Below are 12,798 nucleotides of genomic sequence, written 5' to 3' on the forward strand. Positions count from 1 at the left end.
AGAGAGAGAGATGACTTTCATAAGGTCTTCACAGTAGTCAACTATTTATATGCCTATAGGGGGCCAGCTAATAGCTCGAGGTGAGGTGTTGGTGGTGGTTTAGGGGCAGTTTTAGATGCGAGTGAGACGTACGAACTGCACAGTACACCTCAATGAGATCTGACATCATTTGGCGTGAGGAAAGTCTCACAAAGATGAGATGAGATCAAGCTTAGAGCGAGAGGAGAACACTGTTAGAAATCTCATTCTTTGTGAGACTTTCCTCACTCCAGATGATGTCAAAATCTTCATTGAGGTGTTACTGTGCAGTTCGTACATCTCACTCTGCATGTTAAAACTGCCCCTAACCACCACCAAACACATCACCTGGAGCTGTGCCACCTGGGAAGAGAGCCTATCAAAAGTTACTGGAACCCATTAACTACTTCCAGAGAAATGAGAACAGGAGAACAAGGATTTACTCAGTTACAGCTAGAGAACTCACAGCTTGCATACACACATACATACATATATGTATACATATGTATATGTGTATGTATGTATGAATATTATTTTGGCCACAAGTAGCTTTTGCATTGCAACTATTTTTGAACAGCATCAATGCGAGCCAGATCTGAGGCATCATAAATGCACTGGGTTCTGTATCCTGCAAATCCATGAATCCTTCCAATCCCCTGAATCAGAAAAGATGTTAAGAAATGAAGCACTTCCAATGACTGATGGAAAACCATCCTCCTCAAAGGTTAAGCATTCTGCTGACCAGCTTAACCGAAGGCACAATCATCTCTGGAAAAAGCAAAAGAGAAAACTATATAACAAAAGGCCTGATACTTCTGTAACATAGACCATTTATGCTCTAAGCTGTTCCTGAAGCCTGTATGCACAAAGCTGCTGTATAAAAATTTTCCAGTCATAAAAACACCTAACAAAGCAGTCTGCAGAGCTCCAAGATTTGCAGAAGACATCAATTTAAAGCAGAAGGCTGTTTAAGCAGATCTGCATATTATGTCAAGTTCCCTAAACCAGCACATGTGCATAACTAGCTTTTCTTTATCGGCATACGTTTCCTCTCGCTCCATGGGGATATATATAATCTCTGACACTGCTGACCATAACCTGCTATGCCAACAGTTAAAAAACATGAGATAGATGGAAATGTGCTAAAATGGTTCACCTCCTTCCTCACAGATAGATCATTCCAAGTAAAACTTGACAATTGCTGTCCGACACCTTCCAAAGCATTAACTGGCGTTCCACAAGGATCAGCGCTATCAGCAACATTATTTAATATGTACATGCTGCCCATATGCAAATTACTAACTGATCTGGGCTTAAACTTCTTCCTATATGCGGATGATCTACAATTCTATATCCCTCTAACTAAATCATTTGAAAAAACAGTATCTCAAAATTTCCAAATATGTGATTAAAATAAAAGAAAAACTAGTTCAATGGAAACTCTCAATGAACCCCCCCAAAACTGAACTAATTTGGTTAAGCCGCTACCCACAAAAAACTATACCCCCGGGAAAAATCTCAGATGTTGCCAAGTAACCCCTGCAACCCACGTGAGAGATCTAGGGGTACAAATCGATGAAAATTTTACAATGAAGCCCACATAAGCAAGCTAATTACATCTGGTTTCATAAGCTGCAGATATTGAGCCAATTAAAACCTCTACTAAGCACTACAGATTTTAGAACAGTTTTACAGTCCCTCATTGTCTCAAACCTCATTTACTGTATTACTTCTAGGTCTTCCGACTAGTCATTTAAGACCCCTGAAACTTCTGCAAAATGCCGCAGCCAGACTATTACCTGGAGCAAGAAAATTTGACCACATCACCCCAATACTGCTGGCCCTACATTGGCTCCTGTTCAGTCAAGAATGCATTATAAAGGTCTAACTATCATACACAACAAACATTAATCTGAACAATGATCTACTAGGAATAACATTTAAACCTCACATCCCCTGACAAACTCTCAGGTTCTTATCTAACACTAACTAGACATTGAGATCACTCTATCGCCGGCCCAAAATTGTGGAATTCCATGCCAGAAGAACTTTGAACACTAACAGATTAAAAGAAATTCAAAAGCAGCTTAAAAACTTGGCTATTCAATAATGCCTTCTACTTGACTGATACACCCAGGTCCTCATGACTCCGATAACATTAACAATTCTTTAACAACATCCCCCCCCCCCCCACCCAGTAATACTTTATATCGGCTCTATTTCTACGTTAGAAGTCTACCTTTGTATTACTTCTGTTTCTATGACTGTCTTTCCTCTTTATAACACTCATTTTATTTATGAATGTTTTACCTGTAAACCGTTATGAACTAGTGATTCTCACATGGAATGACGGTATGTAAAAACATTTTAAAAAATTAAAAATAAATAAATAAATAGATAAATATAGCACCATGAGCCTTCACTCACAACCACCTAGAGATTTTCACTCTTATAACATCCCCCCTCTAATCTACCATTATTCTTGAGAGTCTTGAGGTCACAGATACTGGCTCCTTCCTGAACCTGATGTGTTGTACACCCAAGCTCTGGCCCCACTGGGTTGTCACCGTTGTACAATGACAAGAATCTCCCTTCACAAGAAGCTATGAATGCTGCCTCTTAAGCATTCTTGATTCAAACAGGGAACAAAGGCTGGGTTGAGGATTGGAACCCAGATCTTTTTCAGGCAATGCACACTACTGCCAAAGGTCAGCCCACACAGAAAAATATAGAAAACATGACAACCAAGAGAGACCATATGGTCCATTTTGTCTGCCCATCCACACAACTGTTTAGCTCTACAATTCCTACCATACCCTCAGAGATCACCTGCGCTTGTGCCATGCTTTCTTGAATTTAGTCAATGTTCTTGTCTGCACCACTTCTACTGGGAGGCTCTTCCATGCATCCAGTATCCTCTCTATAAAGAAATAATTCCTTAGATTACTCTTCAGTCTACTCCCTTTCATCCTCATGACTACCAAACACAGCAGACTGTAGAGTCTCCAGAAAAGACCAAAGCCAGACAAACCGTTTCAGACTCACCTGCAGTCTTCATCACTACCATCATGTTACAAAACACAGGACTGAATACTAATCGTATTTGCAGCCAAGTGAATCAAGTTAAATGCCTTCATAAATGTAGCTTATTCCAGGTTACACAGTGAGTGCTAGGCATAGGGCTGGAACCTGGCTTTCCCATTTATCATTAGAATCTGCTGCTAGGCCTAACCGCCTGCCGCATTCATTAATCATTCTGCTTCATACTGAACTCATCAGGAGGACAAAATAATTTAGTTTGAACTTATCTTCTTGCACATGAGTATTACTACTATTAGGAAACCACACTGGCTCACGTCTCTCCATAAAGATCCCTTTCTCGCCCTCATCAAAGGACAAAATTTAACAGCACCATGAAACAACTTTAGCCTGTGAAACTTGGTATTGGCCACCAAAAGAAACAAAAAATGGCAGACAAGGCCCTCTTGGTCCATCCAGTTTGTTCATTTGTGTCTACCTAGTTTGTTGCTCAATGCTCTCTATTCAATTGTTTTTCTCCCACCATCCTATCATCTGGCTGTCCTACGAATACTTGAATTCTACCACCATTTTAACTCCTACCACCTCCACTGGAAATCTTTATCAGCTATTCGCCACCTTTTTGGCGAAAAAGTATTTTCTCATATTCTAAACTAAACAGGTTTAACTTAGTCAATTAACTCTTTCCACCTCTTACATAACCCTCCCCATTTTAAGCTCTAGTATGAGAAGAATTCACTCCTGCTTATTTCATCAGCAATATCCGCTATAAAAAGATGCAATCCAAGATGCCTGGTCCAATCTCTGTTCATTTCTGTTCCTTCCTTAAGTTTCCACACAGAGACAAATACATTATTACTGAAGAATATAACATAAGATAAGATATGCCATACTGGGTCAGACCAAGGGTACATCAAGCCCAGTATCCTGTTTTCCAACAGTGGCCAATCCAAGTCACAAGTATTTGGCAAGTACCCAAACAATAAATAAATCTCAAGCTACTATTGCTTATTAATAATTTATGAATTTTTCTTCTAGGAACTTATCCAAATCATTTTAAACCCCGTTACACTAACTGCTGTAACCACATTCTCTGGCAGTGAATTCCAGAGCTTAACTATGCACTGAGTGAAAAAGAATTTTCTTCAATTTGTTTTAAATGAGCTACTTGCTAACTTCATGGAATGCCTCCTAGTCCTATTATGTGAGAGAGTAAATAACCGATTTACATTAACTTAAGAACATAAGAACATAAGAAATTGCCATGCTGGGTCAGACCAAGGGTCCATCAAGCCCAGCATCCTGTTTTCAACAGAGGCCGAACCAGGCCACAAGAACCTGGCAATTACCCAAACACTAAGAAGATCCCATGCTAATGATGCAATTAATAGCAGTGGCTATTCCCTAAGTAAACTTGATTAATAGCCGTTAATGGACTTCTCCAAGAACTTCTCCAAACCTTTTTTGAACCCAGCTACACCAACTGCACTAACCACATCCTCTGGCAACAAATTCCAGAGCTTAATTGTGCGTTGAGTGAAAAAGAATTTTCTCTGATTAGTCTTAAATGTGCTACTTGCTAACTTCATGGAATGTCAACCTAGTCCTTCTATTATTCGAAAGTGTAAATAACCGATTCACATCTACTAGTTCAAGACCTCTCATGATCTTAACGACCTCTATCATATCCCCCCTCAGCCATCTCATATCCCCCCTCAGCCGTCTCTTCTCCAAGCTGAACAGCCCTAATCTCTTTAGTCTTTCCTCATAGAGGAGCTGTTCCATCCCCTTTATCATTTTGGTTGCCCTTCTCTGTGCCACGGATAGTCAAGCATGCTAGAATCTCCCAGCTCACCTTTTTCATGGGTGGCCCAAATTACCCAAATCAGAAAATCCTTCTGTTTTATGTTCTACAGGGAAACAAATCTGTTTAATTTAATTCAGTTTAGTTGATGTTAGGGGTGGGACATGGAAAAATCTTTCATTTCATGAGCATTTTGTTGTTTGACACAAAAGAACAAATGTCATAGTAACATAGTAAGTGACAACAGAAAAAGACCTAAGTGGTCCATCCAGTTTGCCCAGTAAGGTTTGTTTGGTTTTTTTTATGGATAGTAACTGCCACTCTGTGCAGTTTACCCCCAAGCCTTCTGTTAAGGGTAGCAATTGCCGGTCTGTGCAAGTTACACCCATGCAGGTAGAAAAATTTGCTTTCTTACCTGCTAATTTTCTTTCCTTGAGTCCTACCAGACCAGTCTAGAAAAACTGGGTTTTGCACTTCTGCCAGAAGATAAGAACATAAGAACATAAGAAAATGCCATACTGGGTCAGACCAAGGGTCCATCAAGCCCAGCATCCTGTTTCCAACAGTGGCCAATCCAGGCCATAAGAACCTGGCAAGTACTAAGTCTATTCCATGTAACCATTGCTAATGGCAGTGGCTATTCTCTAAGTGAACTTAATAGCAGGTAATGGACTTCTCCTCCAAGAACTTATCCAATCCTTTTTTAAACACAGCTATACTTACTGCACGAACCACATTCTCTGGCAACAAATTCCAGAGTTTAATTGTGCGTTGAGTAAAAAAGAACTTTCTCCGATTAGTTTTAAATGTGCCCCATGCTAACTTCATGGAGTGTCCCCTAGTCTTTCTACTATCCGAAAGAGTAAATAACCGATTCACATCTACCTGTTCTAGACCTCTCATGATTTTAAACACCTCTATCATATCCCCCCTCAGTCGTCTCTTCTCCAAGCTGAAAAGTCCTAACCTCTTTAGTCTTTCCTCATAGGGGAGTTGTTCCATTCCCCTTATCATTTTGGTAGCCCTTCTCTGTACCTTCTCCATCGCAATTATATCTTTTTTGAGATGCGGCGACCAGAATTGTACACAGTATTCAAGGTGCGGTCTCACCATGGAGCGATACAGAGGCATTATGACATTTTCCGTTTTATTCATCATTCCTTTTCTAATAATTCCCAACATTCTGTTTGCTTTTTTGACTGCCGCAGCACACTGAACCGACGATTTCAATGTGTTATCCACTATGACACCTAGATCTCTTTCTTGGGTTGTAGCACCTAATATGGAACCCAACATCGTGTAATTATAGCATGGGTTCAAGTCCTTTCATGATTCTGTAGACCTCTATCATATCCCCCACTCAGTCATCTCTTCTCCAAACTTAACAGCCCTATCTTCCTTAGCCTTTCCTTATAGAGCAGCTGTTCCATGCCACTTATTTTGGTTGCCCTTCTCTGCACTTTCTCCAGTGCAACTATATCTTTAAGATGTGGCGACCAGAATTGCACACAGTATTCAAGATTCAGTCTCATCATGGAGTGATAGAGGCATTATGACATCCATCGTTTTGACATTCCCTTCTTAATTCCTAACATTCTGTTTGCCTTTTTGATTGCCACAGCACACTGAGTCAATGATTTCAATGTATTATCCACTAGGACGCCTACATCTCTTTCCTGGGTGGTAACTCCTAAGACAGAACCTAACATTGTGTAACTACAGCTAGGGTTATTTTTCCCTATATGCATCACTTTACACTTGTCCACGTTACGTTTTGTCTGCTATTTGGAAGCCCAATCTTCCAGTCTCACAAGGTCCTTTTGCAATTCATCACAATCCGCTTGAGATTTAACTACTCTGCATAATTTTGTATCATTCGCAAATTTGATCACTCATTTGTTGTACCCCTTTTCAGATGATTTATAAATATATTAAAAAGCACTGGTTCAAGTACAGATCCCTGAGGCACTCCACTGTTTAGCTTTTTCCACTGTGAAAACAGATCATTTAATCCTACTCTCTGTTTCCTGTCTTTTAACCAGTTTCTAATCCACAAAAGGACATCACCTCCTATTCCATGACTTTTTAGATTCTTAGAATCCTCTCATGTGGGACTTTGTTGAATGCCATCTGAAAATCCAAATACATTACATCTACCAGTTCACCTTTGCCCACGTTTATTTACCCCTTCAAAAAAATGTAGTAATATAATGGGGGAATACGTACAAAAGACCCTAATGCAATGTGCTGACTCCAAAGAAAAAAAAATATTACTGCTAAAAATACTTGGCTGTGAGGTGGCAGAGTCTAGGAGAGCAGAAACGTAGATTTCGAGATTATGGATTAGCAGCTACAGCAAGCCTGCAAAAACTTAAGATTTTCCATACTCAGCCACAGAAAAGGACCCAGCTACACAAACCTTTCTGGACCCAAAGGGGACATGAGCAGGCTTAGATATCACTTTAATATGGACCAATCAAATTCCATGAATGATCAGTGATCCTCATGCCATTATGGTGTCCAAAGAGACTCACGAGAATCCATGGAGGGGGGAAGGGGGCAACATAAGGAATTTTTTTAAGTGACTTAAAACAAACATTTTTATGGCTACAGGGTGAAGATTTACTATAAATCCTGCCAATTTCTGGTAAGCCAGCTTCATGATATGGGAGTAGGCCAGAAAGTTGTAAACTGGATGAGAAACTGATTGAGAGACAAGACACAGAAAGTGGTGGTAAGGAGTCCAGCTGTCAGTTAGGTAGGTGCCCCAGGGCTCAATACTGGGACAGGTTCTTTTCAATATCTTTCGGGCCGATACAGTAAAAGATGAGGGAGAGCCGGCGAGCACCCGCTCTGCTGACGGGCGCACAGGCCAGTGTCCTGGGCATATGATTCAGTATCGGCCGTATGCAAATAAGGGCCCTATGGACACTAGCGCGACCCTAGCACCTCCTTTTTGACAGAAGCAGCGGCTGTCAGCGGGTTTGACAGCCAACGCTCAATTTTACCGACATTGATTCTCGAACCCGCTGACAACCACGGGTTTGGAAAACGGACGCCAGCTAAATTGAGCGTCTGTTTTCCGGACTGCAGGCAGATTTAATTTATTTTTTTAATTTTTGGGGCCTCAAACTTAATATCTCTATGAAATTAAGTCTGAGGGTGTACAGAAAAGCAGTGTTTTCTGCTTTTCTGTTACACTTTCCCGGTGCCGGCAGGAGTTAACTTCTGAAAGTAAAATGTGCGGCTTCACTGCACATTTTACTTTCTGTATCGCGCGGGAATGACTAATAGGGCCATCAACATGCATTTGCATGTTGCGGGCGCTATTAGTTTCGGGGGGGTTGGCCACGCATTTTCCACGCACTATTACCCCTTACTGTATAAGGGGTAAAAATAGCATGCGAAAATGCGCAGCCAAATGGGGGCTAACAGTGCGCTCAGCCTGAGCGCACTTTACTGCATCGGCCCATTTATAAGTTACATTACAGATGTCAAGGGCTTGGAAAATGAGATTCAATGCAACAATGTATAAAATTATGCATTTAGGATGCAAAAATCCATTAGACACTATCATTTAGAAGGACATGAATTGGAAACTACTCTTCGATCTTCTGAGATGATTATCAAACGAGAAAGTTCAAAATAGCCTGTCAATGTAATAGAGCTAACAATATTGTTTAGTATTTTATCGCTTTGGGCGATTTTTTAATCCATAAATCAATTAAGAAATGATACCACCTTTACTTATACAATTAAGCATATTTATTTATCATCAGTTGGAAAAAGGGAGGTATTATTGCCTCTCTGTAGGTCAAAAGTGAGACCACACCTTGAGTACTGTGTTCAGATTTAGAGACTATACATTTGCAAATATTCTGAGAGTTCAGAAAAGGGCTACTAAAGTGATACAAGGCCTACAACACAAACCCTACAGAGAAAGGCTTAAGATGTTCAAAATGTACTCACTGGAGGAAATTAATGGTAAGAACGATATGACAAAAACATTCAAATATTTAACAGGCTTCAATAAATTATGGAAAAGTGGCATTTTTCATTGAAGAGGAAATTCACGAACAAGGATAAGAAGTGCAGCGAGGAAGGTTTAAAGGAAACATTACTACTCTACTACTACTACTACTACTACAGCATTACTCAACGTATGCACCACTGTACAAAAACACTCTCTGCCCAGTAGAGCTTACAATCTTATCATGACAAACATGTAGGGCAAATGAGAAAATACTTCTTTACTGAGAAGGTGACAGATACCGGAATTTAACATGTTTGGGACATATACATTTGCAGTGGATTAGGCTAGGTTGGGAGTTGTATGGGGTGTAACAACTAGAAGAAATGGAGGAGGGTCTGAATGCTTGCTCAGTCATATGAAAGTTTAAAAGTCAAAGTAAGGGAAATATAAGCAAATGGGCAGAGTGTGGCTAACTAAATCAGGCTTCCAATAAGACTAGGGAAACCAGTATGGAGCACCCCAACATCAACAGTATAGCTATATTCAGATTCCAAGGCGGCTGGGATAACCTTCACATGGTTATAAGCCTACAATTACTGTGCATGCTTGGGACAGATACAGAAGACAGTGCTAAGAACAGGGTTCAGAGGTCAAATAAAAGACAACAGGGGTGGGGAAGTGATTGTTAGTTTAAAGTATGGGAATTTTATATGCTCATTTCACCAGTAAGAAAGACAACTATGCAAGCTGGATGGCAGAATTCCTTTTTTTTATCTTGCATTTTTTCCTTCATTTACTATGTACCTATGGTTCTGAAATGCAGAACAGTACGAGAAGAAAGTTTTTTTTTAAAAGTGAAATAGCATGAACTCATTGGTTACCAAATGGCCACAGATTTCCTAGAGAGACCCAATACCGGCAGAGATGTGATGTCGAACTTCTCCATCCATTTCTCCTCTTGATGAATGGCAGCCTAGTGGTTAGAGCAATGGGTTGCAATCAAGGGGTTCAAATTCCACCCTTCACACTGACATTCCTTATGACTTTGGGCAAGTAACTCTCTCTCTCACTGTCTTAAACACCCCACTTAGATTTTATGGCTCTTTGGCAGCAAGGGCTGTCGTCTACCTTGAGCATTTTTTGAAAAAGCAGACTAAAAATCCAAATTATTCTTCTAAATATTTTTTCAGAGGCTCTAAACTCCATGTAGCAGAGACTTTAACCACCATCTGCTTTACCTGGCTATAAAGTGCTGTATACACAATGAAAACATTTTATAAATAAGAATACTGATAAACCCACACTTTTGCAGTGTTTGCCTCTTTTAAGCTTTCCTCCTCCCACATATGTCCAGTGTTTTACCTCTGATCTCAGCCACCTGCACAGTCAGACCCATCTCCCTCACAGCCTAGAAAAATATTTGGGTAATCTGATGGGCCCAAGGCCCACTTCAAGACCACTTCTCCTTTGTGTTTATTTTTTTAAATAAATCTTCCAGATAGTCTGTTTAAATAAAGTTAGAGAGCTATTCCAATGACTGACCTTAGCAGCACTGGTGCAATGTAGTCAATGTAAACTAGATAAAATATGCAGTATAAACACCTTCCTGTTCAAAGATAGTGCCGTATAAAGTAGTACTTGTGGTTTTGAAGTGAAGAGAGGTGCCCCCTGCTGCCCAGACTACCCAGATGTGGAGATGGGGTGGGGGGTTGAGCTTGTTAGCACCAACAGCACAATGTGACAGACAGACAGACAGTCTCAAGAGGCACAGCCTTTAGAGACAGGTTTATTGTTAAACCAGGTAAACAGGTAAAGTTTGGGAGGAAAAGCAGTGTTTGTCTGGTGTTACCTTTTATACTTACTTTTTGATTTAGCTGAAAACAAGGCGCAACGTTGTCTTACCGCACGTGCAGAGTCACAACATTAAAATCACATTAACATGGATACTGTGCAAGAGAGTTAAACCACTCCAACTGCAGACTCAAAAAAATTAACAGTCTTACCTGTGTTCACTGGAATGCTTTGCAAATGGATTTTCGGGACACTGACTTGCAAAATCAAGTAAAGTTATTACATGGCAGCCTTGACTTAGTCGAGGCTCTTCAAATGGATCACTTCAACACACACACAAGGTCTGAACTGTGTAGGATACTGACTGGTGATCGTTTGATACGAGACGCCTGCAGCCCCTCTCTTCTGGACAAAAACAGCTTGTTATCAAAAGACTGTGCCTCATCTGACAATCTCGATGCAAACCACAAGCAGCCTTGGTGTGACCTGACCCAAGAAGAGTGAAACAAAGCCTGCTGTGTGTCCCTGCAAGCACCGCTCCCCAGCGGCGCCCAGTGTTTATTTGGAATAACATACTTATCGGTTTCATCTCCACACCATCTGGTTTCACTCTCCGTCAAGATACTACTTTTCATATTAGGTACGGAGGGAGAGATTTAAAATGTCAAAAAATTAACCATCGTTGACTTCTTCCCTCCCGCTCCTTGAGGTCATTTCTCATGGCAAGCTTAAAGAAAGCTGGAGATATCTCCTGCTGCACTGGGGAAGGAGCCTTTCACGCCAAGTACATAAACAAAGCATGTGCATCACATTTCTGCATCAGTCCTAAAAAGAAAAGGGTTTTTAAAAACTTAACTTAAAAACAGAGTACTGTAGTCTTGCATGATTTCCCCCCAACCCTGTCACCCTGTGAACCTCCTTCCTAGGTAATATGCCTAGGTACCTACAAGCACTCTCACCAACCCAAGAGCTGCCAAAATGCCTCCTCAGCACTGCTACTAGTCATCAAGGGCCAATACAGTAATGGCATCTGTTTTCCCACTCTCCCTAGGCCCTCTGGAAAAATCCATTCCTCCTCTGGAGTCAGACAGGCCTGAATGACTCCAAAGGTCTTGGGATCCAACCCTGGATTCCCTTATGCTCTTTCACAGGTCCAGCCCATAATATATTTTTCATACTAAGATTAGCAGAAAATTGACAAGTTATAACATACTCACTGAAGGTACTTTTATTACCATGTTACAGCAGCAGCGCGAGCAAAAGAAATGTTAAATCAATTGACTGTTAAAACCAAATCAAATTCTCCCAGTTTTCATATTGATTTTTTATTTCATTTCAAAAGGAGACAACAGTGCTTAACATTTTTTTTAGAATCTCCTACTCATCCATTTCTACTTTTCTAAGAAAGCTGAGGCATTGGTTCAGTGAGTCCCTTGCAGGCATCCCATCAATACACGTAAAGTATGAATACAGCCACAGATAACTGTGGATCCACGCTCCTTAAAAGGATGGTTTTGACTGAGCGGAAGCCTAAAGGAGTGGGAAGAAACTACCAGGAAAAATACATTTAAAGTTTTATTATTTTTAGCTAGAGAATCAAAGTCTTAAACATACTAACTTTACATGCATATTTTCTACTCTTATGTATCTTGAAAACCAGTGAATTTTCCAACATGGCAAATATTGCTATATGACTAACTGGAAAAGCTGTGTGCCAATTCTCAGGAGTAGGGAGAGGATTTTTCTCAGTGCAACTATAAGTAAATAGAAAATGTTGTTTGGCACAGAGGAGCAGACATACTCCTAAGAGTTTTAAGATAGGCTTTCCAACCCTTACTGCCTCAGGAACACTGTCTGTGGAAGAGAGCCTCACCCTTCTGGCAAGACGGGGGAGTCTCCTCAGACTGCTGCGAACCTTTCAGCATTGCTCCATGCCAGCAAGCACTGCCTTGCAAATACAGTCATGCTCACTCATACCTCCCTCCTCGCCAAACTGCATCGCCTCCATGAACAGCCCTGCGCCTACCACGGGACCCTCTCTTGCTGCAGCCAAGTTCTGGAACCAAATTCATGGGAGATATCTTTCAGATGTTTTTGCCAACTCAGAACATAGGTTCCAATATTGTTTTCTATTTGGAATTCAGTCAAAAGTAGTGTCTTTAACATTTAAGAC

At 40.7% G+C, this 12,798-nt stretch overlaps 1 protein-coding gene across 8 annotated transcripts in view; it reads right to left on the bottom strand.

The window, feature by feature from the left end:
- Positions 1-12,798, bottom strand: part of CBFA2T2 (CBFA2/RUNX1 partner transcriptional co-repressor 2) — a 420,340-nt gene that overhangs the window by 59,064 nt on the left and 348,478 nt on the right. The window contains exon 1 of one of the 8 annotated variants that reach the window (XM_029611024.1): positions 10,838-10,858. The exons of the other annotated variants lie outside the window; for them this stretch is intronic. The gene's annotated coding sequence lies outside the window, so the exon portion shown is untranslated. Of the gene's footprint in view, positions 1-10,837; positions 10,859-12,798 lie in introns of those variants that run through there. 8 annotated transcript variants of the gene reach the window in all.

Source organism: Rhinatrema bivittatum, chromosome 8, assembly GCF_901001135.1.
Source record: "Rhinatrema bivittatum chromosome 8, aRhiBiv1.1, whole genome shotgun sequence".
Lineage (NCBI taxonomy): Eukaryota > Metazoa > Chordata > Amphibia > Gymnophiona > Rhinatrematidae > Rhinatrema > Rhinatrema bivittatum.